At 44.1% G+C, this 26654-nt stretch overlaps 1 long non-coding RNA gene across 1 annotated transcript; it reads left to right on the top strand.

Annotated features, from left to right (window-relative positions):
- On the top strand, positions 1-26566 carry LOC118927614 (uncharacterized). Its single transcript, XR_005030898.2, has 3 exons — positions 1-1071; positions 15689-15812; positions 24953-26566. It is a non-coding gene; the product is annotated as an uncharacterized LOC118927614 (long non-coding RNA).
- The last annotated feature ends 88 nt before the right edge of the window (positions 26567-26654 follow it).

Below are 26654 nucleotides of genomic sequence, written 5' to 3'. Positions count from 1 at the left end.
CATTCTTCAGTTCCTTGACCTTGATTCTCAAAGATATTTACTCTAGATACAAAGGTTTCTGGAGCATTATCACAGAACTAACACAGAGCTCTCTGCAGTTCTAAAAAGGGCACCATGCTCCCTGCTTCTGTGGCTCTGCCCCTGTGTATCTCTTCATTTGCCTCCTCAATCTTCCTTTGTTTCCAAGAAAGCTGGGTCTCAAAGGCTCAGGAACCTGGAGGAGGAGAGGTCATAGGCCCATCGAGCAGTCCTATTTCCCTCTGTTCTGGTCTCTGAGTATCTTACGGCCACACAAGCCACCACCCTCTTAACCCTTGGGAAGAGGTGAAGGCAAGGGATCAGTGCACAGGAAATAGCGAGTCTGTTGTCTGCATTCGTCAAGGCTGGTGCCCAAAGGGCAGGCATTTGCCGTGGGTTTGTCCAATGCTCAGACAGTGGGTCAATGTGTCTCATACGGTAATTGCTTAGGTAAAAGTAGCTCAGTTCTTAAAAAGAAAAGGCCTGTTTTTAGGAGGTGACATGTCATAGTGGAGACAGAATAGGCTGTGGAATCATGTATTCCTGGGTTCAAATCCCAATTTCAGTTCTAAATATTATGTGATCTGGTAACTTTTCTGAGTGTACGTGTGCCTACCGAGGGTGGTTTTGAGAACTGAGTAAGAGAGATGCCTGACTCCTAGTCAGCTCTAAACCAGTGCCAGCTGCACCTTCGCCCCTTAGGGTCTACACCAGTGTAGAGAGCGCAGGAGCCCGTGGGTATTTCTTCAGGTTCATTTCCTCCTTCTCTTGCCTTTACTCACTTCGTTCCAGCCTCAAATACCAAGACTCCTTGCGCTCAGGGTGTGGGTGCTGATGCCCCTCCACCGGAGCCTTGCTGCTGCCGCGTCTCCTCATGGCTCCATTGCTCCGTCCAGGTCTGCTCAGACATCGCCTCCTCACAGACCCGGTCACAGGTCAGGGTGTCGACAGCAGCCCCCCGCATCTCCCCTCCTCCGCCTCGCCACTGTCCTTCACAGCCTATGCCACCCTGATGTCATACCGTCTCCGCCATGAGATCACCAGCTTCACAAGGTCAGGGCTTTTGTTTGCCTGTTTTTTTTTTTTTCACTTTACTCCCAGAGTCTCTAACAGTTCCAGGTACATAGTCAATAGTCAATAAATATTTGTTAAATGGTCGTAAACCAGAAATATGGGGAGGGTGGATTCTGCTTGCCAGTGGGGAAGGGTGAGGGGCAGAGGGTCCTGCTGCCTTCAGGGGCGTGTCGGGGCAAGTCAGTCCAAGCAGAATTTCAGCCTGCACTTGCCCCTGTCTCTGGGTGCCTGGAGGCAGGTTATGACTTGCACAGCCATGTGGGGTGACCACGTCGGGTGTGCTACATGGCCGTAGGAGAACTCTAATGCTCTTGGCTCTTGTGCCCCGACACCTGGATTCACTATTCCCATAGCCACAATGCTCAAGTGAGGTAGCAAAACCCCACTGGGGCTGTGCTTCTGACCCTGGGTGTGAGGCCCTTGGGGTGGTGTGTTGTGAGAGGAGGGGCATGTGGAGTCACAGCCTCCTGCACCATCCTTTTGACCTAATGGTGAATTGTGTAAAGCAGCCCTGGTGCAGTGTATCAGCCTTGGCTAGGGCAGGTCAGAGAAAGCAGTTCCCACCTTTACGAAAGATGCACTGGTGACTTTGAAGAAGTTTCACTTTGGGTGAGGCTGGGTGGGGTGCTGAGCTCAGGAATGGGAACCAGATTACCTTGGCTTTGCAGATCTCTTCTCAGCTGCTGGCTTCTCTGGAGGAGATGCCCTCTTTGTTTAGATGCCCTGTTAGGGGTTTCTGGGTGGAGGTGCTGAATTGGAAACATTTTCTCATCAGAGTTGAGCTCCTCTGCATGTAAGTGCCTCACTCACAGTAGAAGCTCCATAAATAGAAAAGGATGAACATGCCCTAAGAGAGGTTAGGGGAGGGGACTCTGGGCTTCGGGTTAGGACAACTGGACCCCAGCTCTTCCAGGCCAGCCTCTTCCCTGCTCTGAGCCTCAGCATCCTCCTCTGAGTATGAGGGTCTGGACTCCATTGGTGAGGTCCTTTGTCAGGGGCTTATAGGAGTTAAAATCAGTCCCACAGGGCTGCATGCAATTGGACAAAGTACCTAGCACCCACCTTCCTCCCCATCGTCATTTCCACAGAGACAAAGTAACCTGTTTCTCCTACTAGCACACTTGAGTGGTCCCTCTCATTTTCTGGAATTAAAGCTGGTTCTGAGGAGTCACAGCACATTCCCTTTGCTTACCCAGGCCCCGGGGATCATCTGGGATGGGAAATTGTTGAGAATTGTTAGGGAGAGGGGGCATGGAAGGAGGAGAGCTCTGGGGCTGGAGGGATCATTCTGTGAGGGCTGGGAAGGTGAATCAAAGAGGGACACTGGGCTTCCCTTTCCTAGGCCAGAATAGGTTGCTTCTTCGTGGAAGTGGTATCATGTTGCTTACCCCACAAACTCATCCCACCCATCCTTCCTGAGTGCCCTGAGGTTGTAAACTGGGTGGCCTGGAAGAACACCCCAAGAGTTGATCTTGTCTGTGCACTTCTGTGGCAGTTTTAAGGCATGGACCCCATATTATTTTATTCTCCTCCCCTCGAGAGGTGGGATGTCTTCCCTCCCTTTGAACCTGGCCTGGTGACTGTTTGACAAATGAATATAGCCCACATCTGGGCCCAGGCTTTCAGAAACGGGCAGCTTCCACTTCCTGTCTCTTTGGATGCTTGCTGTTGGAACCCAGCCACGGTGCTGTGGGGAGGCCAAAGCAGCCCGTGGAGAGGAGAAGCCCACATGGAGAGGAGCTGGTGCTCAGAACCCTTGGCCCGGGCTGTGTGCCCAGTGCCAATATGCCGGCCCTGTGAGTGAGCCATCCTGGAGCCCCAAATCCAGCCACCTTGGCTGACAGCATGTGGAGCAGAGGCGAGCTGCCCCATCAGGCCCTGCCCAGATTGCGGGAGCATGAGCATGGTAAGGGCTTATTGCTCTTTTAAGCCACTCAGTTGTGGGGCTGCTTGTTAGTGGGAAATAGAACCCTGGCATACCTCGCCCTGGGGAACCTCTCAAGTCCTCCCAGACATTTGCTTGTATTTTTCTTAAAGTAGCAGCCTCCGCGACCATCCTATAGACTCTTCTTGCTCTGACAAACACTCTCAGCTCGCATCTCTGAATGAAGACGATGATTAGTAGGAATTTCATTCCTAGAAGCCCATTCCACCTTCCTTCTCATTTCACATCTCCCTCATAATCCCCTTTCGCCACCTCCTTCTATTTTTCCCTCTTCCCTCCTTCCAGCAGACACCTTTTCAGCCTTAGGCTCCTGCAACTCTCCCAAGGGACTTGATTGCATACCTTGGTGAAATCCCAGGATGTGCACATGTGTGTGCACGTGTGTGTGCACGTGCATGCAGGTATGCATGTGCATGTGAATGCACATGTGTGTATGTGTGTGAGTGCAGGTGTGCTCATGTGTGTCTTTGCATGCATATGTGCATGTACATGTGAGTGATGTGTACAGGAGTATACAGAGGACAGTGCTGTGAACACTGGAAGTGCATAGCAGGCAGAAGAAGATGTGATTGTTTCAAATGCTGATGTTTGTGGTCAGTCAATTGGAAACCAACCATTCTTCTTTTAAGGTCTTTTAAAATTAAAGTCAACCTTTTCTGGTTATACTATTCCACATTTTTCAAATGGACACAGACTACTTTTGTAATGAAGAAAATAAAATTCGCTTCCAAACCTAGCACTCAGAATTGGCCAGAATTTACATTCTGGTGAATTTCCTTCCAGCCTTTTATCTGTACTCAAACATCTACTGAATATTTGAGATCATGCCATAAATATGGTTCTGTGTCTTGACTTTTCACTGTACTACTTTATATTTTAAGTCTCTCTCTCTCTCGATAAATGTTTCTCCAAACTCAATTTATTAATTGCTTGACAATATTCTAGCATAAATAAATATTTATAAACTTATAAATATTTATTTAATTTGTTTAATATGCTGACACAACCTCAATGTCAAATAAACATGTTTCAAATACATATGTGTGTGTAGATAAATAGACAGCTATAGGTTATATTCTCATATATAAATTTCTAAATCTTTGAACCTTTAAGTCTTTTTTTTAAAGTACCATTGATATACAATCTTATGGTGGTTTCACATACATAAAATAGTGATTCAACATTCACCCATATTATCAAGCCCTCAACCCCTCCATTGCAGTCACTGTCTATCAATGTAGTAAGATGTTATAGAGTCATTAATTTTAGTCTCCATGCTGTACTACCATCCCAGTGACCTATCTATGTTGTGATTGTGATGTATAGGGCCCATTAATCCCTTTCTCCCTTCCCATCCACCCTCTCCAACCCTTTGCCTTTGGTAACCACTAGTCCCTTCTTGGTGTTTATGAATCTACTGCTTTTTTTTGTTCCAGCTATTTCACTTTGTTTTTATACTCCACAAATGAGTGAAATCATTTGGTATTTGTCTTTCTCTGCCTGACTTATTTCCCTGAGCATAATACCCTCTAGATCCATGTTATTGCAAATGGGAGGATTTCTTTTATTTTTATGGCTAAGTAATATTCCATTGTGTATATGTACCACATCTTCTTTATCCATTCATCTATTGATGGACATTTAGGTTGCTTCCATACCTTGGCTATTGTAAATAGTGCAGCAATAAACATAGGAGCACATATGTCTTTTTGAATCAGGGATTTTGTTTTCTTTGGGTAAATTCCTAGGAGTGGAATGACTGGGTCAAACAGTGTTTCTATTTTTGTTTTTTTGAGGAACCTCCATATTGCTTTCCACAGTGGCTGAACCAGTTTACATTCCCACCAACAGTGCAGGAAGGTTCCCCTTTCTCTGCATCCTCACCAGCATTTGTTGTTTCTTGTCTTTTGGAAAGTAGTCATCCTAACTGGTGTGAAGTGGTATCTCATTGTGGTTTTTTATTTGCATTTCCCTAATTATTAGTGATGTGGAGCATCTTTTCATGTGCCTGTTGACCATCTGTATTTCATCTTTGGAGAAGTGTCTGTTCAGGTCCTCTGCCCATTTTTTAATCAGGTTATTTGTTTTTTGTGTGTTGAGGCATATAAGTTCTTTATACATTTTGGATGTTAGCCCCTTATCAGATAAATCATTGACAAATATATTTTCCCATACTGTAGGATGCTTTTTTTGTTCTGCTGATGGTGCCCTTTGTTGTACAGAAGCTTTTTGGTTTGATGTAGTCCCACTTGTTCATTTTTTATTTTCTTTTCCTTGCCTGAAGAGAAGTGTTCAGGAAAAAGTTGCTCATGTTTATAGTCAAGAGATTTTTGCCTATGTTTTCTTCTATGAGTTTTATGCTTTCATGACTTACATTCAGATCTTTGATCCATTTCAAGTTTACTTTTGTGTATGGAGTTAGATAATAATCCAGTTTCATTCTCTTACATATAGCTGTCCAGTTTTCCCAGCACCAGTTGTTGAAGAGGCTATCTTTTTCCCACTGTATATTCATGGCTCCTTTATCATATATTAATTGACCACATATGTGTGGGTTTATATCTGTGAACCTTTAAATCTTTGAATGTTTTCACTTTGATTCCTAGAAGTGGAAGTTTCACGTTAAACACTGAGCATTGGGAGGCTTCTGATGTGGAGTACAAAATGACAGAAATCATCCCTTTTGAAATGTCTGCTTATCTTTGGGAACATCTCCTGACTGACTGAGCATCTCTCTCACTCTTTTAATCCTAGGGAAGAGCAAAAGATGGGGAAACCAAGAGAAGAAAAGAACAGGTGAAGATATGTGAGATGTATGTAGCCAACAGAAAGACTCCTGTACTCATTGTGTGAATATTTGAATGGCTTGTGAGGTAGTTTTTGTTTTCTTGTCCAACTTAATATGATGAAGGATCAGAAGGGAACTAACAATAGTCACATGGGTAGATGCCTTCCATCCATTACCTCATTTAATCCTTACTAGGACCTTGAGTTATTATCCCTGTTCATAGCTGAGGAAACTGGGCTCTGAAAGGTTAGATAACCTGTCCAGAGTCAGACAGCTCGCAGTGGGAAGAGCTCAGATGTGAACCCAGGACTGTCCAGCTTCAGAGCCACTGAAATGAGCTGCAATCTGGCCACACATTTCCATAGCAATATAGGCGAAGGTGAATGGGCTTTGGCCCTCCCTTTCTCCCTGTTCCAGTTTGCTCTTTCTCTCTTTGAATAACAGGAACCAAGACACAGACTTAAGGAATCCTTTCCCAGTTGTCACAAGGTATGGGACACCACCCCAGAAAGTTACTGGACCTCTTTCCCTGCAAAACGTCTGCATTTTGGCAAAAGCCTCTTACCCCTCGACCCTGCCTGGATGGCCTCTGGAGGACCCTGCTGGGCAGAGGATTTTGTGGGTTGCTGGGGAGCCCTCTGTGGCTGTTCTGACCTGCATTCTTCCAGCACGTGTTGTCTAGGAGCATAAGCCCCAGAGCGTGTGCAATGAGAGGAGGGAGGGTGCTGCTGGCCTGGAAACCACAGGGAGTCCGGCAGATCAAGGACTATTAATAATGTGGCTGCTGGCTGCTAGGCTGGCCCTCAGAGTCTGTAGCAGGCAAGGGGCCCAGAGGGCAACTGAGGGCAGAGGGATGTGCAAGGCGCCTGAACCCTGTGTTTAAACCCCAGCATACTGCAGGAGGATTGCCCCTTAATCAGAGCTTTTTCCAAACCCTCTTTCTCTTAGCCAATAAATTGCATCTCTTACTCCTTCAGATTTCTTTTGCAGGATCTGTCCCCTGGGGAGCCACCCAAGATGGACCCCATGTGTCTCTGTTTAGATGCCTCATTCCATTAGAGTAGCTTCACCTGGGGGTACATTCAAACTATTCTAAAAAAGTAAGAATGAGTTTAGTCCTAAACCATTTGTAACAGAAAACCAACCCTGAAAGCAGGAGTGGGACTCCTAGAACATGTCTGCTGGGGCAAGTGTTAACTGTTTAGTTGCTGTACTGGGGGGATGGTGTGAAGGACCAGGAGAGAGAGTGGGTATCCAGGGGCACTAGTGGGACTTAGAGTAGCAGTTATCTACCAAGGGGTGCAGATGTTGTCACTATTTTAAGACCTGGTATGGCTGACCCTATGTATATAGGTGTGGCTGGGCTCTGCCTAGATGGGAAAAAAATGGAGTCCAGCTCATGGTTTCTTAGGATCATTGCAAATGAGTGTTTCCTGACCCTGAAAGAGACACCCTGCAGGTCCTTCTTCCTCTGCATCTTCACTAAGTGCCTAACATTGGTTTCTGGTGTTAGAGATGAGCTTCACATGGTCCAAAGCCTGTTCCCATTTGCTCCGTGAGGGGTCCTCCATCTTCAGCCCCCATGGTGAATGCTCCCTGAAGCTCCCCTCACGGCTGATGTCCAGTCAAGGGTGGCTGAAATTTTTGTTGTGTTTTGGGAAGATTAAATTGGGGTTAAATTCCCAGTTGGTAGTTTAAGTAAAGACCTGAAGTTCTCAAGGGCAGTGGCCAGCCAGCAGTCTCTCTCCCCTGCAGATATGACTGTTCCTCTCTTTCTTGGTGGCAGGACAACTTACCTGAAATTCCAGATGCTGGGTATCTGGTCCTGGCTTTACCATCACCAGCTATGTGGTCTTGGGTGAGAATTTACCCTTTCTGGGCTTCATTTTCCTCCTCTGCACAAAAGGTCTGAAAAAGATGATCTCTCTCAAGTTCAGTGTCTAGAATTGAACTTCTCTTAAGTTCAATTTCTAGAATGATTTGATTTCATGGTTCCCTTTCACTGATGCTACAGGGAAGGAGCATTCATTATAGTTAAGAACGCAGTTTGGGGAACCAGATGGTCTGGTTTCAAATGCTGGTAGCCACTCTTCTTCTATGATCTTGGGGTAAAAAGTAGGATACTTGTGTGGGTTTTATGGAGGCTTGGTTTTAACTCTCCTTTATTAACCAATCCTAAAGCCACCATATTCTAATCCTTAGTTGAGTAACCCTGTAGGCTGGTTGCCACCAGGGTCTCTGTCCTCTATCAAAAGAAACAGAGCTAACAATTGTTAAGGTTTTACTCTGGACCAGATGCTGTAACAGCCACTTAACATACACTTTCCATTTCATCCTCACAACAATAGCAAGGGATAAGAACCATCCCCTATACTTTTGCTCCTAAGGAAATGAAAGCCCCAAAGATGACAGCCACACCACTAATAAGTGGTAGCCCATGGCTTCAAACTCAGGTCTGTGGAGGTCCAAGCCCATGTCAGTGTGAACAGCAGGAATTCCTCTGGAAAGACAATTCCATATCAGTCCGTGGTCTTCCTGGAGCAGAATGCTGACACCTGCATGGAGAGAAGGAAGCTGCCCTGTGGTCAGAGGGCCGGGGGTGTACCCGAAAGCCATCTCCCTCTTCTTTTAAAGATCCAAACCACAAAGGAAGATGAAAGAACTGGATAAAGTCCTCCACCCTGGGAAGAAGAGAAAAAAAAGAGAGAAAGGAAGGGGAAAATAGAGGGAGGAGGGAGAGAACAATCCTTGACAAATATATTCTATTAATAAATTCCATTTTGCTTCTAATGTTTGCCAACTATCTAAGCAGGAAAAATTTTTCACATACCAGGGCAAATCATTACCAAAACGCCTCTCCAGTCAGCCTGCCTGCAGCCCCTATTTCCATAACCTCCCAGGGGGCAGCCTCCTGTGGGCTTTTGTGTTCTTCCTGTAGGAAGGCCTGCTTTTTCCAAGATGGAGATTCAGAGGGATCTAGGCATTCTCTCCTTGCAGCCTGGGGAGAAGGTGCCCTGGTAGCCTGGCAGGTCTTCATATATCCCCAGTTCTCGCCTCTCTCTCTTTCCCTCTTTTCTCTACCTCAACTTTTCCCCCATTCTCCGACTGAATCAGAATTAGAAAACTTTTTCCCTCATGGCTCTCCTGCCCTCATTTTAGGATCATCAGCCTCTTTCCTGTCTCCCTTTTCCCTTTGTCCTTCTTCTTCCTCCTCCCAAACTTGACTGATTTTACTGGTTGGGAGGGAAGACATTTTCAAACCTGTCATATAATCCCCCTATATAATCCAACACTGTCTTTCCATATTCATATATTCAACAGATTTCACTGAGGGCCCACTGGTGGTTTCCATTTTTTAAAAGTGCTTCAAGCATCTATACTGGGTGTGGAGAAAATTCTAGCTACTGCCAAGACCTATTCATCTTGTTTTTTTTATTGAATTTGTTTAGGGCTAAGAGCTCTTAAAGATCCTGTGTGTAGATTTGTGCCAAATACATACCGTTCAGGGACTCCTGAAGCCATCTGGGGAATACCACTATGAAAAGGAAAGGCATTTGTTAGCATCATTCTGCCAAGCTGAAGAGCAAGTGTGGATCTAGTTAAAACTAAAATGAGGCCAGAGTTATTGATTATCTTTTCACCTGGTGGACATCTTTCTATCTCCAGCTCCACTTTTCCCTTGCTGCAGTAGAGAGACTGGCTCCCATACTATTGTTCTCACTCAGGCCATCTAGGAGAGTGGCATCTAATAGGGCTTCTTGTCTTAAAAGGACACATGTTCATTCTGCTATTGCCTAACTTTGGATTGAGTGACTCTTACTTTTCCCTCTGCTGTACCCTGAAGACTTTTAGAGGGCCTACTAGGTCATAGAATCAGGGCCATTGAGTGTGCAGTAACTCTTTGGGGTCACTGTGCCCCAGGATTAGCCTCTATTTAAAATAGCCCTTCCTTCCTCTCTCCCTTCCTTTAGCAACTACTTATTGACTGTATATTCTAGGCATGGTTCTAGATGCCAAGGATGCAAGGATAAATAAGACAGATAAACTCTTGCCTTGCTGGAACGGTCTGTCTGGCAGAAGATGGGGAGGGAAGACATCATATGGATTAGCTGGTGTAGTGTATCAAGAGCCTCCTTTAATCATCCTGGTATCATGTTCTACCCCCTGTAATTAAAAGCTTCATTTCAGCATATACTCTTTGACCCTGCAATTCTACTTCTAGAATTTATTTGTATTTATTTGTGAAATATCACCTGTATGTGTTTATTTGTTACAGTAAGGCTTATAGTAGCAAATGATTAGAAATATCCCAAAAACTCATCAATAGGGTGTTTGTTAAATATGTGATGGTGTATCTATAGAATGGAATTACATCCAGCTGTAAAAAGACAAAAAACAAGGAAGATTTTGTGGATAGAAATGAACTCCAAGAGACAGTATTAAGAGAAAAAAGCAAGGTAAAATTCGGGGAATTTAATGTATTATCATGTTGTAAAAAAAGGAATAAATAGTATAAATGTGTATGTGTGTATTTGGTCTTATATCCAATATATCTCTTGAAGGCAACGAGAGGGGGATAAGAGTTGAAAGGAGACTGTTCACTCTATTCCTTTTTGTACCTTCTGATTTTTAAACCTGTGAATATAACACTTCTTCAAGTATTTTAATTTTACTTGTAAAAAGAAGCACAACAGGGGGCCTGGGAACACTGACAGAACTGAAGCATGGATGCAGTTTTGTCCACTATTGGCAGGGGGAGAGGCAAGTTTAATATTGCCAGATCTAATTTTCCAAAGAAGCTGAACATAGTTATATGCTTGAGGAATCTCCTAATGTTAAAATGTTGGTTCAGATTAGAAAAAAAAGTCAGGTTATGAGCTGTGTCCACTGCGAGCCCATCAATGTGGAATCCTGTTAGGGACTACACGGTCCCCTAGGAAGCTACTGTCTTGACTTGGGAGAGAGGAAATAAAGGCCACCTATGTCAGGGGCAGCAGAACAGCAGAGCAAGGACAGATGGAGCGGAGACTGCGTGTCTGGGGGTGAAGGAAAAACAACGGGCTGGTAAGGATTGAATGTCGGGGATAAGGGAGAACGAGGTGGAAGAAGACTGAATTTTCAAGTTTGAGTGGTTTGTGGCCGGGAGAGATTAATAGGCAAACAGAATGAGAATGTTTGAAATCAGGGAGACGTTACCCCTTCACCATTTGGAGTAATATTCTTAGCATTAAAGGTGGATAGTAGTATCTACCTCATAAGGTTAGTACTAAAAATATTGTAGTTGAAGTGTTTCTAGTGCTCAAGATGTTAGTCGTTGTAGACATGTGCTGTTTTTGCCCACCAGCACTCACTCGCTCTACTTACAGCTTCATAGCCCACGTTCCTTCCTGCCCACGTGGTCCTGATGGAGCTGACTCCACCCCCAAGAAGGAGTAGCAGGAAGCTCAGGCCTGGCCAATAGGTGAACAGTACCTCCTGGCAATGGTAATAGGTTCAGAGGTGGTCATATGACCCCATCCACGCTAATGAGAGCCAGTCTCCACACTTGCTTAGGGATTGGAACGGAAGGGTTTGGGATCTTGCACTGCTGCGGGGTCTTGCCACCACAGGGGAGAACAACCGAGATGGAGCCAGACGTAGCTAAGAGGGTTGAGAGACGAGGAGAGAGGGATGCAGGCCCAGGGAAATAATTTCCCTGCATCTTGGCTCAGCTCCATGCCCGGAGTTTTCAGTTTACACTTGAGACAGTAGATTCCCTTTTGTTTTAAATAAATAAATACATTTGAACGGACACAAGTGTTCATGGACAGGAAACTGCTAAGGAGACCACCTGGTGTTTGGTGTGAGGACTCACCGGTTTCCTTACTCCCCTGGAGGTTTTGTGGGTGTTGGAGGCAGCGTGACTGGTAGTGGCTGGGAGATGTCCATTTCTGCCTGTGACAACCCTGTAACAGCATCACAGGAAGCTTCCAGAAAATTTAGAGATTCAGTCAAGTGTGAGTCAGAGGTGAAGCAGGGGAGACAGACAGCAGAGAGACAGCGAGAGTGGGGCGGTGTGAGGGAGGTAGGCTCAGTGAAGTGTTTCTAGTTTGCTGTGTGGGGCACCTTATGGGGACGTCTGAGATTCTGTGGCGCTGAAGCATGCAGGTCAGCTCCAGAGCTTTGGTGTCTCTCGTCACATCGACTCAATAAGCACTAAACCACCACCACCCAAGGTGTGGCACCTGCAGAGAGACATCAAAGGGTTGAAGTTATTCAGGCAGGAGAAGGCCAGGCCTCCCTGTGAGCCTGAAACTGCCCCTTGAATGATGACCTGGCAAGGGGTGTGTTAAATGTGTGTGAATGTCTTCCTGTCTAAAACTGTCAGGGTGGGGTCCAAGTCCTATTCATCTCAGTAACCTGAAGAGGAATCCAGGTAGTGCCTACCACAAAGAAAGGACTAAAACAAAACATTTCACACAGAAACAAACGATAAGACCTCAGGGGACTGCTTCTCCTCTTTCTGGAAGAGCAACCCTAAGCAAGGGGGTTAAACTTGGCACTGAGATTTTGGGGCAAATCCTGGTGTGAAGAAAGGAGTGTGGGCTGATATTCCTTGAAGAGACATAAGTCTGCTGGAATGTTCTGTCCCCTGGGAGTGTTGACTGGGAATTTGGGGTTAGTTCCCCTCATACAGGGGTTCCTTGCCAGGCTCCCCTGGAATTGCAGAGACAAGGAGGCAAGCCTGCAGACTGAAAGGTCATGTTTGGAGGAGGAAGGCAGGTGGAAGCCTACTCTCATCTCAGCCAGGCTTCCCTGCCTTCAAGGGCCTACAGTCATGAACTTTTCCCTGGAGGCCACTGGGTCTTTTCAGTCATTGCGGAGGCTACAGTGCTTCTGAATGTTTCCCACATCTCAGCTTCTAAATGGCTTGCTGCCATCTGTTTTCACTTTCACTCCCTCCCAGTTAGGTCCCTGGATAGCACTTCCTGCACAGTGGGGTGAAAAGGAAGGAGTTGCCCTATACCTCAGACATCCTTTTGGTAAAGGAAATTCCATCTGCCTCCAAAAGAATGGGAGAAAAGTGACTGCTGGAATGGCAGGATTAAAAGATTTAAAGGCTTCTTGGCATAATTAAAACCTGGGCTCTAGACCTTATAGAATCATTAATTAGCAGGTGGCTCTTTAGCAGTGCAAATCAATTTATCCATTCATTCAACATTGTGTGATTACTACATGTTGGGCACCATGTTATGCTCTAGAAAAAGCTGACTGAGGAATATTTTCTACCTTCACAAACTAATATAGGGAGATACACAAGCAGTCAAGACAATTAATTATATCATAGGGTGGTCCTTGGTATGCTGGGAGGAACCTGGGTGCAATGGGACCCTAGCAGAGGGTCACCCTTTGTGGGCTTGCTTCCTCTTCTGAGCATGAAGTCTGTAGTACCAGATCATAAAGGGAAAGTAAGGAGGCTTTGATGTGCCTGTCCTAATCACACCTTGAAGAGGAACTTGGACCCATGCTGGGCTCCAAAGCAAATGCTGAATGGTGGTTCTCAGACTGCAGTGTATATTAGAATTAGATGGAGAGCTTATTTAAAATGGTAGGTTCTGATTCAGTAAGTTTGGGGTAGGGCCTCTTGACCTGCATTTTTAAGAAATACTTTATGTTAATGGTCCATTAACCACAGATGGTCCATGGGTCACTTTTAGAAAAGACTGTCTCTAAATTTCCTGACAGTGCTGATGTACCAAAATTTCCCCAATGGTAAGTCATTTACTCTGAGCAAGCAGAAGTGCCTGTGATAGAGCCCAGATTTTGGTTTCTCCCCTGAGGAACAGGCTTCAGCTTTTCTCTCTGAGACCATCTAGTAAAAATTGCCAGATGTCTACCTGTTTGACAGAAAGCATGTCTATTCACCTAGTTGTTCTTGATTTAGATGTTGGGGGAAAACAGGATGAAACTGCAGTGTGGAGTCAAATAGTTTCCCATTACAAAACACCTAAATTTGCTAAATAAGAAAGCAGTATAGATGATTCATGAAGAGCACAGGTTCTGAATCCAGTTTGCCTAAGTTTCAGCTCTGAGCTTCTTCGTTTATTAGCCATTACCTTGGGCAAGTTACTTTACCTCTCTCTGCCTCAACTTTCTTATGTGAAAATGAGAATGATAATAATAGCACCTACCTCAAGGAGTGTTACAGGAGTTAAATGAGTTAATATGTAAAAGCACTTAGCATGGTGCCTGGTGCTGACAAACAAGAGATGCTACCTGTTATAAACAAATGCCACCTGAGTGTACAAAAAAATCTTGGGGAGCCAGAAACCTAGAGAGAATGGAAAACTAGAAAATTAAGTGCATGGAGTGTCTTTTTCAGTTACTGTGGAGGTGAAAGTGTGGTGCTGCTGTTAGACCTAGTCTTATTCACACTGGGGTTTAGGTTTTAGCACTGTCTGGGTACAAGAAACAAGATCTTGAGCCTTTGGGAGGTGGAGTTTTGGCACCGAAACTTCCACATAAAGTCAAGACCCTGGAAGGACAATATCCTTTAAAAAACTGTAGGCCAGAAATAGTCAATCTCTAGCACAGAAAAGTGGGAAGAAAGCTTGTTTATCTTGAATGGAGCTCTAGGTCAGGAGGGAAAAATGTGTCCCTTAAGAATTCAAAACCACTGGCATGAGTCTTTAGTGGGTTTGAGGTTTTGAATAAATAGTTCCTGTATAACCTAGAAACCTAGGCTGAGAAATAACACAGAACTTGGTCTGGTGCAGTGATAACTCTTAGAAGCAAACACTTTGATTGTACTGGTTTCTCCAGATTAAAGCCCTGCTGAAGATGAGCTCACAATCTGAATCACCCAATACAAGAGGAAAAGCCATGAGCACATATGTGTCCACAGATCCAAACAGACGATAGAACTAGACCTCCCAGGCCTCCCAGATTAGAGAATCACAGAACCTTTGTAGGAGACCATATACTTACTAATAACATAAAATAAGGTTTTAGAAACAAAAAATATCTAGAAAGTGAGCAAAATCAGGCAGATTAAAAAAAAATAAAACAAAGATTGTCCTCGACTTATGATGGGCTATATCCTGATAAACCCAACATAAGTTGAAAATATTGTAAATTGAAAATGCATTTACTACAGCTAACCTATCAAACACCATAGTGTAGCCTAGCCTACCTTAAACATGCTCAGGGTATTTCCATTAGCCTTCAGTTGGGCAAAATCATCTAATACAACTAACACTATTTTATAATAAAGTGTTGAATGTAATTTGTTGAATACTGTATGGAAAAAAACAATATTTGTTTGGGTATAGAATGGTTGTAAGCGTATGGGTTGTTTACCCTTGTGATTCTGTGGTTGACTGGGAGCTCTGGCTTGCTGTCCTGCTCAGCACAATGAGAGAGTATCTTGCCACATATCTCTAGCCTGGGAAAAGATCAAAATTCAAAACGTGAAGTTGAGTTCCTGTTGATGTGTATCACTTTTGTACCATCGTAAGTAAGTCGGGGACTGGCTGTAGTTCTTTTTCTAAGAAATAAAAAAAGAACTATTAAAGTTTAAAACTCAGTGAACAGGCTAAATAGATTAGACATAGCTGAGGAATTATTGAACATGGAGGTAAATCTAGGAAATTTACCCAGATAGAGCCCAGAGATGGAAACTGTGAAAGGGATATTAGGAGACATGGAGGATAAAATGGGAAAGTCTAATGTATATCTAATCTGAGTTCCAGAAGAGAAAATAGAATGAAGTGAGGTGATGTTTCAAGGGAACGTGTCTGAGGACAGATGAAAGGTGAGAATGTTTAGATTCCGGAATCACAATGAAACCCAAACTAGATACATAAAATCAAATATTCATTTAGATATACCATAGTGAAAGTGCAGAACATCAAAGACAGAGCAACTTTCTGAAGGAAATCAAGAGTGAAGAACAAGACCCATCACAGCTAAGAATGCTCTGGGGGCAGCCAAGACGGCCGTGTGAGTGTGAGTTCCCAGGGCCCTGTGTCCTAGGAGTGGAGCCTGCGTAAGTGGGGCCTGTGAGTGTGAGAGGTGGCTGAGGCGGAGGCTGAGATCAAGGATGATGTCAAAAGGAGGCAGAGGATCTGGCCTTGGTATCAAAGACTGAAAGGAATGTGTGCATTGTTGCAAAGACCGAGTAAGACAAGTAAATAGGCTTGTTAGCTAAAAAGCATTTCCAAAGGATTCTTTTGCAGTGACTGTGGTGGGGAAATGAAACTATTCTGGGACTCTTTGTTCCCAACTTCAAACTGCTATTTTTTTTTCTTTTTCTTTTCTTTCTTTTTTTAAAAATAGCACAGAGGTTTTGCAACAATCTGAGGTGCTTTAAAAAAGTGTAAAATCAGTTTTTAGCAAATTCTTGTTGTTTCACTAGGGATTAACCATTCTGTGTGCAATGTTAACATTTTCTGATGGAAATGACATACACTATCCTACTTCCTTTTCTCTCTCTATTGCTTCATCAGATTAGGAAGACCCTGCTTGAAAAAATCAGGGATTGAGCCAAACAAGTATGCTCTAGGTAGAGGGGGTATACCGAAAACTCTGATTTCACATATAGGTTGGTAATTCTCTGTGGCCTCCAGCCTCCTGGGTTGTGGTTGACAAATGGAAAGTTGCTAAGCATTTGCCCAGGAAACTCCCTTAAAGAATCATGAACACCCTGCTAAGGAACATGAATGAATTAGCAAAAGCTGGGCCCAGGGAAATGAGGAGATGGGCTGGGTGCCACTCACTTCACCCCATCACCCACTCGGGAACTTTTATCTCACTGGCCTGTGATATGAGGACACAATGGCTGAGGGGGAGCTTGTTCTTTCAGCTTATTTTTACGGAGTGATGACTATGTGACAGTCACTGTTCTCAGTGCTAGGGACACTAGAGCAGTTCTGACCAGATCCCTGTCCTCTCAGAGATTACAGTCTAGTGAGAGATGCAGCTAAGTAATAATGATGCAGCTTTAAAAACAGTATATGATGGAGGTGGTATAGACATGACAGTGGGAAGGCTTATAGCTGAGGCTTCGGTGGGATAAATAAAATTAGCTGAGGGAAGGAAAAAACAAGGTATGTTCAAAGAAGTATATATTGCTCAGCTTGTCTGGAGCACCAAAAATGAGAGGGGTATAGTGAGATATTGCTGGAAGGACATCAGGAGCCAGATTGGAAGGCATCTGTAAGCCACTACCCAAATAACCCTTGATCTTGAGGACTCTGGGGGCCATTGGAGGATTTTATGCAGGAAAGTAACCTGATTAAATTTTATTCTTAGAAAGCTCACTCTGGCAGCTGTCTGGGGATTCCAGTAGAAGGGAGAAGTGGGAACAGGGAAATCCATCAGGCAGCTATTGGAATGGTTGCAGTTTGAGCCAGGTGGCAGCTATGGAGATGGGAAGTATAGGGATTCAAGAGGTGCTTTGAGTTGAATTGACGGAACTGGTGGTGGAATGTGGACTTTGAGGGACAAAGAGGATGCTGAATGATGTTCAGGGCCCTGGTTTGAACATCAGGCAGATAATAAGAGGAATAATTCTGCTCCTATGACTTTTGTTTTGTGTGGGCAAAGGAGAGAAGGGGATAATACAATAGTCAGGACAGAGCTGTGATTTGCATGCAGATATGGCTCAAAGAAACTCAGGGCCATCTTCATGGGCATTCAGCCTGTGACGTCTCATAGCACCCCACATTCAGAAGGGCCCTGTGCTTGACTTAATGCTCTGCTAGCCATCTTGAAACCTGTGATGACTTTATCTTTGAACTTGTGTTTGTAAGTGAAGATGGACAGCACAATGGAGGGTGCCCTTGAGCAGAGCAGATAGGTACAACATGTGTGTCCTCCATTCCTTGCTGCCCTGTTCACGCAGAGTACTCAGGATGCCCCAGAACCACCGACTTCCAGTGGACACACCATGCATAGCAGTTCAATGAGTCCAAGATAAGCGTGTTATAGAAACTGGCTGTGTTGAGTCTCACTGAGCACAGGGATTCCCTACTCCTGTTCCCTATCAACATAACTACAACTGAGTAAGTGGGGTGCTTACTGCCCCCAAAATCACACTTTCCAATCAAAGCAACTTGCTTTAAGTGCAGAAAGAAGGCAATGGTATTCTAAGAAATTGAATGGCCAAGGAAACTTTCTTATTCATGTTATCTCCCCATATTTGCCAACCATTTATGTTGAAAGTGATGACATAGAAGGAAAAGAATAGGGAAAAGCATGGTTCCTCTCCTTTTGAGTCCTTCTTTACTTATTACATTGAATGTACACATATCAAAAACACTTGAGTTAGTTTTGTTCGATGTTCCCACTCTTCTGATAGGAATGAGATACATATGCATGCATGAACTACAAAATACAAATTGTGTAATTCCAGTAATTCTGCATGAGTTAATGTTCTCATAGTTGCACATAAAACAGGCACAATAAAAATGAACAGCAAAATCCATGCTAGTAATTTTAAGATTTTCTTTAATTGGAACAACACTGAATAGCAAATAAAAATTCTATGGCAGTGGGAATGCGAAATGATACAGCCACTCTGGAAGACAGTCTGACAGTTTCTTGCAAAACTAAAGATGGTCTTAACCTGTGATCCAGCAATCATGCTCCTATGTATTTACCCAAATGAGTAGAAAACATGTCCACACAAAAACCTGCACATGATTGTTTATGGTAGTTTTATCCACATCACCCAAATTTAGAAGTGAACAAGATATCATTCAATAGGCAAGTAGATAAATTGTGGTGCATCCTATGTCCATACAGAGAGATGTTATTCAGTGATAAGAAGAAATGAGCTACCAAGCCACAACAGATATGGCGGAACATTAAATACATATTGCTTAGTGAAAGTCTAAAAAGACTACATACTATATAATTCCAACTATATGACTTCTGAAAAGGCAAAATGATAGTCAGTAAAACATCGGTGGTTGTCAGGAGTTTGGGGTAAAGGGGAAGAGGAGAGATGAATAAGTGGAGCACAGGGAATTTTTACAGCAGTGGAAGTATTCTGTATGATACTGTAATAGTGAATACATGACACTATGCATTTATCAAAACTCAGAATGTACAACACAAAGAGTGGGCTCTAAAGTGTATTTTGGATTTTTAATAATAATGTGCCAATATCAGCTCAATTATAACAAGTATACCATGCAGATGCAAGAATAGAGAGAGGGTATATGGGAGCTCTCTATACATTCTGCTCAGTTTTTCTTTAAAAGATAAAATCTATTAATTTTTTTAAAAAGAGGGGAAAAGAGACCTTGGTTCCATGCCATATTGACTTCTGGGAGAGAGGCTAAGAAGCTCCAAGGTGGAGAAGGTGATGACTACTCTAGGAAGGGTATGACAAGTAGGCCTCCTTGCCCTGGTTTGGATCTCACCTGCTCTGTTAACAGGGACTGGAGTCATCAAGGACCCAGGGTCAGCTTCTCAACTGGGCACTGCCCAGGTGGACTTTGTCAGAGCGATTCTCAGGTTTGCTTTGCTCATGGATGCTCAGCCCCGACTCTCTGCTCTACCTTCACATTGTCTACTTTCAGAATTTAGGAACTACATATGCTCCAAATCTGTAGGAGATAGAGAGCAGCCCTTCTCACTCCAAATAATTATGGGCATTATCAGAAAAGAGACTTTAATACCATCTCTGCCACTCACTGGGCGACCTTGACCAAGTCACTTTTGTGGGGCTCGGTTGACCTTGTGTTAAAGGAACATGGTAGAAGGAGACCAGTTAGGTGATTTTCCAAGAAAGTTACCACAGAACCTCAGTATGTAAAAAGATTAAGTGGGGCTGCTTTATTTAAAGGTAGGGAAAGATAAGAGAGGGATAACCCAGAGTCTCAAACCACCACCCACTTGTCCCCTTGCTCCACTGGTACCCTTGAAGCTCCAGAATTTCTAGAAACCTCAGGGTACCATGCAACACAACTCAAAAACCCCTATCTGTTGTACCTCCCTAATTTTATAAACAGAAGGGCAAGGGACCGGTTCAAGGTCATCAAGGATTTAGTGGTCCTGATGGAGTTAGGACTCAGGTCCCCTGACCTCTAGTTCAATGCTCTTTCCCCTCATTGCTTTGCCCCAATCCTGTTGTGGCCACTTTTTGTTTATTGAGTGGGAAACACCCTACCAGCCCAAACATGAGCTCTGCCCTCTGGAAATGGAAACAACTGCCCACACACAAATCATTGCCACTGCCCGTGTAAGGGCACTCACACAGAATGCCAGCGATGTGATTCTGACTCCTGCAGATGATTTATGAATATAACCAAGCATGAAATTCCTGAGGTTGCTAGAGCCTCTGATAAAGATCTATCAGGGATTTGGATGAGCTGTCAGTTGAGTCTTAAGCAACTTAAGCATTTGTTCTCTGTACCAGCACAGCATGGAGTTATGCACAGTCTTACGTTCTTTCGTGAGTACTGGTTTTCTCTCTCCAAGTAATGCTCTGCTCCATATGAAGACAGCTCCTCCTCTGTACCAGTTCATGCTTAGTTAACATTGCTTAGTCACGCTTCTTCCTAAGGCAACTGGGCCTATATCTGTTCACAAAATGGGAAGGGGAGTGGCATTAAAAGAGAGCTCAAGAGCAGGCAAACTTTTGAATGTATCAGAAAGCATGTGGCCCCTCTCACCCATCATAGCGTCAGTGAGAAGGAGCTAAGCTGGTGGCAATGAGAGTACTACCAACAGCAACTACCAGGGTGGGGCATTCAGTGTCTGGCTGGCACTGTGCTGAAACCTATAGCTGCTTGACTGCCAGGAGTGCTAGAAACAACCTTAGATGGTTCTTCTTCATATCTTACTGTACAGATGGGGAGCTGAAGCTGAGAAGGGCTTCAGGATTACCACTAGTATCCAGGTCTAGCTGATTGCAAAGCCCAAGTTCATCACCTCCCTTTCAGGATGACCAAGGGCATGTAACTGGGTTTTGAACGATCCTTAGGGTAGCATAAAGAGCTTATGTGTCACATTTTCTATTTCCCTCTGCCTGGTCTTTGTCCTCTATAACCACCTTACTGTCTTCCCCTCCTGCAGCTTCCCAAAGAATTTACATAGGACACCAAATGAAAATGGCTAGAGAATGTGGAGTTAGTGAGTCTGTAAACCAGACCTATTAATATGGCCCAGAAACCTCTGGAGACAGGGGAAAGGAGGCTGCTGGCTGAGGTATTAACTTGGTCAGAGATGGGGTAATGAATGGTAATGAATACAGAAAATCTGCAAACTTTATCCCAAAGGTCTTTAAATTGGGAACATTGTGATCCTACTGAGCAGTCCCTCAGAGGCAGACATGATGAACTGAAGCTTTTCCAAAGTCCACTGGGGGTTCTGAGAGTATAGTGGGCGGTCACTCAGGAATCTTGGAGTCAGATCCAGATCCAGATCCTTCACTTAGTAGCTGAGGGGCTTGGGGCAAGTTTCTTAAGCCTTTAAACTTCAGTTTGCCGTCCATTTCTTAGGAATAATAATATCTACTTCAGAGGACTGCAAAGATTAAATGGGATTCTTATTCAGTACTTAGCATAGTGTCTGGCATATTGTAAACATTCAATAAAGAGTTGTTATTATTGTGATTATTATATTCTCCAGGCTTAGCTTCTCATCAAGTTCAATATGATTCTTTTGCTACTGAAGTGACTAAACCTCCAGGTCAGTTACAGCCTTTAGGGACCAAGCCAGTCCTTGGGCTCAGACTCCAGTACACCAATTAGCTTTTACTCCCTGATCCACACCCTCTTTACAGTGTTTGATTATCTGGAGGCTGACCTGAAGCCCCCTGGTGGAAAGATAATTGTGTAGGATCTTTGCTAGGATAGATTCAGGGACAGCTGAGAAGGAAAACTTACCAGACCCCAGAATCTTTAACTTTTTAAAAAATTACTGGAGCTGCCAGAATATCCAAAACCGTAAAATCATTTCTAAAGTTCTCATTACTTCCCACAACTATATAGACTCAAAATACTTGAGCTAGGTTAGTCTATGGGAAGGTAGAAGTCATCTGGTCCAACCTCTTCACGTCACAGATCAAAGCACTGCATCCTAGAGAGAGGGTAGAATTTTGACCGGACCCATAGATCATTAGAGTTGCAAGGCAATAAGCAGCACCACTGAGAATGAAACCAAGAGTCTCTCTGGCTGCGGTCATCTCAGGATACCCCTGTATCCCTCAAGGGTTCAGAGAGGCTCTGGTCCCTCTCAGTGACCTTCCATCTCTGTTTCTCTGCAGATCCTTCTCTCTTGCATGCACGGATGTTTAACTCATTCTGGCATGGACGAATGGTCAGAATAAAGCCGACTACTTTTCTGCCTTCTTGTGCTTATTGGGCTTAGTGATCCTCGAAAAGTTAAGTATCAGCTTCCCCAGGTAAAAACAAGGGTGTTCTCTTCCTAGGGCAGTTTTTTTCACGATTCTGTCAGAGGTAGGTGGTGGGGAGATGTTGAAGAAATAAAACCAGTGAGAATCAAGAAGGAGGAAACAGGGACCCAAATCAAAGAGATGAGACAGGTGTGTGAGGTAAGGAGTAGGGGCTGGGACCACATCGGCATTGTCTGATGTGGTGTCTACAGTGATTATACATGATGCTCGGTAAATATACCCTTATTGAATGAATGGATGGATGAGTGAATTGAAGGAGGAAAAGAGTCAAGATTTGAAGACTATTAGGTCGCTTGGAGAGCCAGACTGGGAAGTCTGGTCAAAAGGCTATTTAAGCATGTGCAGGGAAGAGGAAAGTAAGTTATAGACATGGAGCCTCCAGTGTGCTTGGCCCTTCCATGTATATCACACAATCCTCATTGCATGTCATGACATAAGCACTGCCCATTTCACAGTCAGGACTATGGAGACTCAAGCAACTTTTGTGTTTAGACAGAGGAAAAGTCTTGAAAAGAGTCCGCACTGATGAACCTCCTTCTTTAGAGCTGTTGAGTGCCTGGTTATTCCCCAATTTGTCCCTCTTCCTCCACAAGATTGACCATCTGCCTCTTCTGTTCCGCTCCGTGCCTTGAGGTGGTCACCTCTATGCACTCCATTATAAGACTCCCTTGCCTTTGCCTTCTATTTGAGTTAGAGACTGGAGAGCAGGAGAGAGAGCAGTGGGAGCTTTTATTACCCTGCTTCCTCTCTGCCTTGTAGTCCTCTCTGGCTATAGCTCTTGTCAGTCATGCCCTTTTCCACCACTCTAGCTCTGCCCAGGTTTGGGAAATAGCTTTCTCTCCCATGCCATTGGTTCCCCACTGTTGCTAAGGCCTGGGTGCTTCACCAGCCCTTTGTCGTTCCCTTAACTTCACTCATACCTAAGTAGTCTTTTCATTCCACTCTCTTCAGTTAAACCCTTTTGAATGACACGCCCTTCTTCCTCTCTGTACCTTCATTGATCCCGTTTCCGAAATCTGCAGTAGAGTCTCCCCCTCTCCTCCAATCCAGAGCTTCCCAAGCTTCCATACCATTCCCTCCCCACCTACCTACCATCCCAGCCCTCCAGGAAGTTTTTCCAACTATTCCCACCCACAACAATGCTGTTGTTCCCACTGTTAGGCTGACTGCTGGGCAAAAGGCTCCTGCTCTGTTGTCCTTGTGGTTCTATGACTGGCCAGCTTGTCAGCCTGCTCATCTCGGCAGGATAGTAAGCTCTTTGAGGATAGGGAACACTTTAACAATTAGAATCCTAAAATCACAAACATGTTTTTTTGGAAGGAACCTTGGAAATCACCTCATCCCACCCCCTTATTCTAAAATGAGGATGTGGGGACTCAGACAGGGAAAGAGTCAGGTTCATGGTTACAGTTACATAGAACCAGCTCCAGAAGCTAGTCTTCTGACGACTTCACCATGCAGTGTTGTTGAACCGGGCACCTAGTGGGTCCTCAGTATGCTGATGATTCATTCTTCAACTTTGCATCTCTGGCCCAGTCTGCTTTCCAGAATTCCTGACTCATAAATTCCAGTTCCTACTCAAAATCTCCACTTGGATAAGTGACAGACATCTCAATGTGTCCAAAATGGAGCTTGGAGAAGGTTGGTATATGCGAGCGTGTGTTCCTGGTGTCAGAGAAAGGAGAAGCAAGTACTCATCACATATTACCTTTTTAACTAGAGATACTGTTCTAGCTAATACTTACAGTGCTGTTAGATTACAGTAGGCAGAAGAAGGCTTGTGTGCCTCTACAGTGCTCTTTTTGTTCCTTCTGATTTTTAAAATGACTTTATCCTTTTGAAATTGCCTACATGAAAGAAGTGCAAATTGCATCCCTAAGTGGGAACATTATATGATTGATCAGGAATCAAGTTGGCATCTACTAAATACCAGTGACCTTCACTAATGCGAAATTTCTCCCTCCAGCAAAGATAATTAACAAATTCAACTGCTTCCTAAAACTGCACCAAGTTAGGGAAAATAAAACCAGGTCAATGACAATGGGATTGTGTGAGCCCTCCAATTTGCTCTGGCAGGAAATTACACATCCCATGTCCTTAATAGCCATTCCAACTTGTTCAGATGATGACTCCACAAGAGGGTCTCATGATATAGTCCTTTCAATTATCTTTGGAATTGGAGATTGTGTTTCTCATAAGACAGTCCTTCCTTCTCTGATTTCTGCAGTTCAGTTCTCTTATATGCTAAGAAGAAAAAGTAATGCAATCAGGAACTATGCCAAGATTGTACGTGCTGACCTTCTGACCTTCTGTCTGTTGGACTAAAGATGGGCCTTCAGTTGATGAGCAACTCAGAAAGTCTTTGTGGCCTTTATCTGTTTCCTTAGGAAATAGAATGTGTTAGAACAATTATAGTCTAAGCTTCTCTGAGTAATTAGAGATAAAGCAGAAGAGAAAACAGGAAGCAGAAAAAGACTGAGGTACAGTGAATTTCTTACTGACAAGCTGATTACATGTGTTGCTATTCTGCATCTACACAGTGTTGATCGTGCTGTCAGAACAGGCATTTTCCTTCCTGAAGACATTTTCTTCAGCAGCCTAAACAATTTTTAATTTCTCCTGAGATGAAAGCTGTGGTTGCCACATGAGACATGTCCCTCCCAGACTAGAGGCTAAATTAAAAGAGACTTTGTCTCATGTCTTCATTGTATCTCTACAGGACCCAGGCCAACAATGGAAGAAGTGATGAATACAGATATGAAGACATTGCCCCTTGAACAGAGAAAAAGGAAAAAGCCTGAAAGTCTTTTCTAGTTTGTGAGAAAAGATGAAGTGACAGGAAAAGGGTCTTGCTGTGATAGAGTATATGTGCAGGAGATTGCTTATAAGGTGCTTCTTAAAAGCAATCTTTGAATAAAGTTCTCAGTTATTTATTATGTGTAACAAACTACTCTAAGATGTAGCAGCTTAAAACTAGCACCACTTACTCATTCTGACTGTTCTGTGGGTTTACTGGAAGGGTCTTCTGTCCGTCTCACAGGGCTCTCATGAGCAGCTGCATTTGGTGGGCAGGTCTGCAAAGCCCAGGCTTGACTACAACAGCAGAAAAGCTTGGGTCTTTCTCTTCATGGGGTCTCCAGTCTTCAAGGACACTGGTTCATGCTTCTCCACATGCCAACGGCAGTGTCCCAGAAGAGTGAAAGCAAAACCTGCAAGGCCTTTTAAGGACTAACCCTGAATCTCACAGCAATACTCCCTCTGCATTCTTTTGGTCAATGCAAGTCACGAGGCCAGCCCAGGTTGGAGAGGTGGGAAAACACTTGATAGAAGCACCTGTAAAGTGACACAACAAGGAAAAGTGGACCCTGGGGGGCATGATTCACCAGGACCACTGTCATAACAATCCACCACATGAAGCAATCGTCAGATCCTAGAATATTGGAGCTCACCAGGGCCAGAACAGGAACCTAGGGCTCTTGACTTCTCGGCCAAGCCTCTTCCCACTGAACCAGTTATTCCAAGCAACCAGTCTCAGCTGCCAGGAGACACAAGCACATCATGGTGCTGAATGTGGCTTCCAGCACCAACATATCCAATGTGGAGCTCTGCCTTCTGCCCCGCATGAGCCTGGAATCTTCCCTCCTTTCATCAAACTTTGCACACCATTTTAAATACATTGTAGCCTCAACACATTCTCCATAAATTTTAACAAGTTGCTGAGTAGTTTCTACAGTGAAAATTTTGTCTTGTGCAGAGAAACTGAAAAACAGCAAACACTTTACCAGAAGAGGACACTTCTGGAGGGTAGCCCTTTTGAGAATACATGAAGCCACAGTGACAGCTGGTCCACTGTGCAGTGTCACCGCACATGCCTCACTAAAGATCAGAATCCCAGGGAAGATCCCCTGTGTCATGTTTCAGAAACCCACATTGTAAATGGTCTTTTAAAATGTGTACATTTTGTATATTCTAAATATATGATAGGTATTTTCTTCCCTGCATCTTCCCTCAGCCCCTACCCTTACACTTACTTCATCACTGTTGTTAAAAAGCATTTCTAGAAATTACTTAATTTCACATGGGCAGGACAAAGAGAGTCTTCTAGGCCTGGTCTCTTTCTCTAGGACAGTGGTTCTCAACTAGGGATGGTTTTGCTCCCCCTCCCCCACAGGGGGCATTTGTCAATGTCTGCAGCGTTTTCTATTATCATGCTGGGGAGGAGGTGCTATGAGCATCTCCTGGGGAGAGGCCAGCGATGCTGCTGAACACCAAGCAGTGCACAGGTCAGCCTCCCAAACAAAGAATTGTCTGGTGCAATATGTCCATAGGGCCCTGCTGAGAAACTCTGCTCTAGGAGTTTACAGTGATGACATCAGGGCTCGCCTGTTTTATGTTCAGTGAACACATTATTGCAGATCTAT

The sequence above is a fragment of the Manis pentadactyla genome, chromosome 6 (genome assembly GCF_030020395.1).
Source record: "Manis pentadactyla isolate mManPen7 chromosome 6, mManPen7.hap1, whole genome shotgun sequence".
NCBI classification, from domain to species: domain Eukaryota; kingdom Metazoa; phylum Chordata; class Mammalia; order Pholidota; family Manidae; genus Manis; species Manis pentadactyla.
This window is presented reverse-complemented; position numbering and strand designations above follow the sequence as displayed.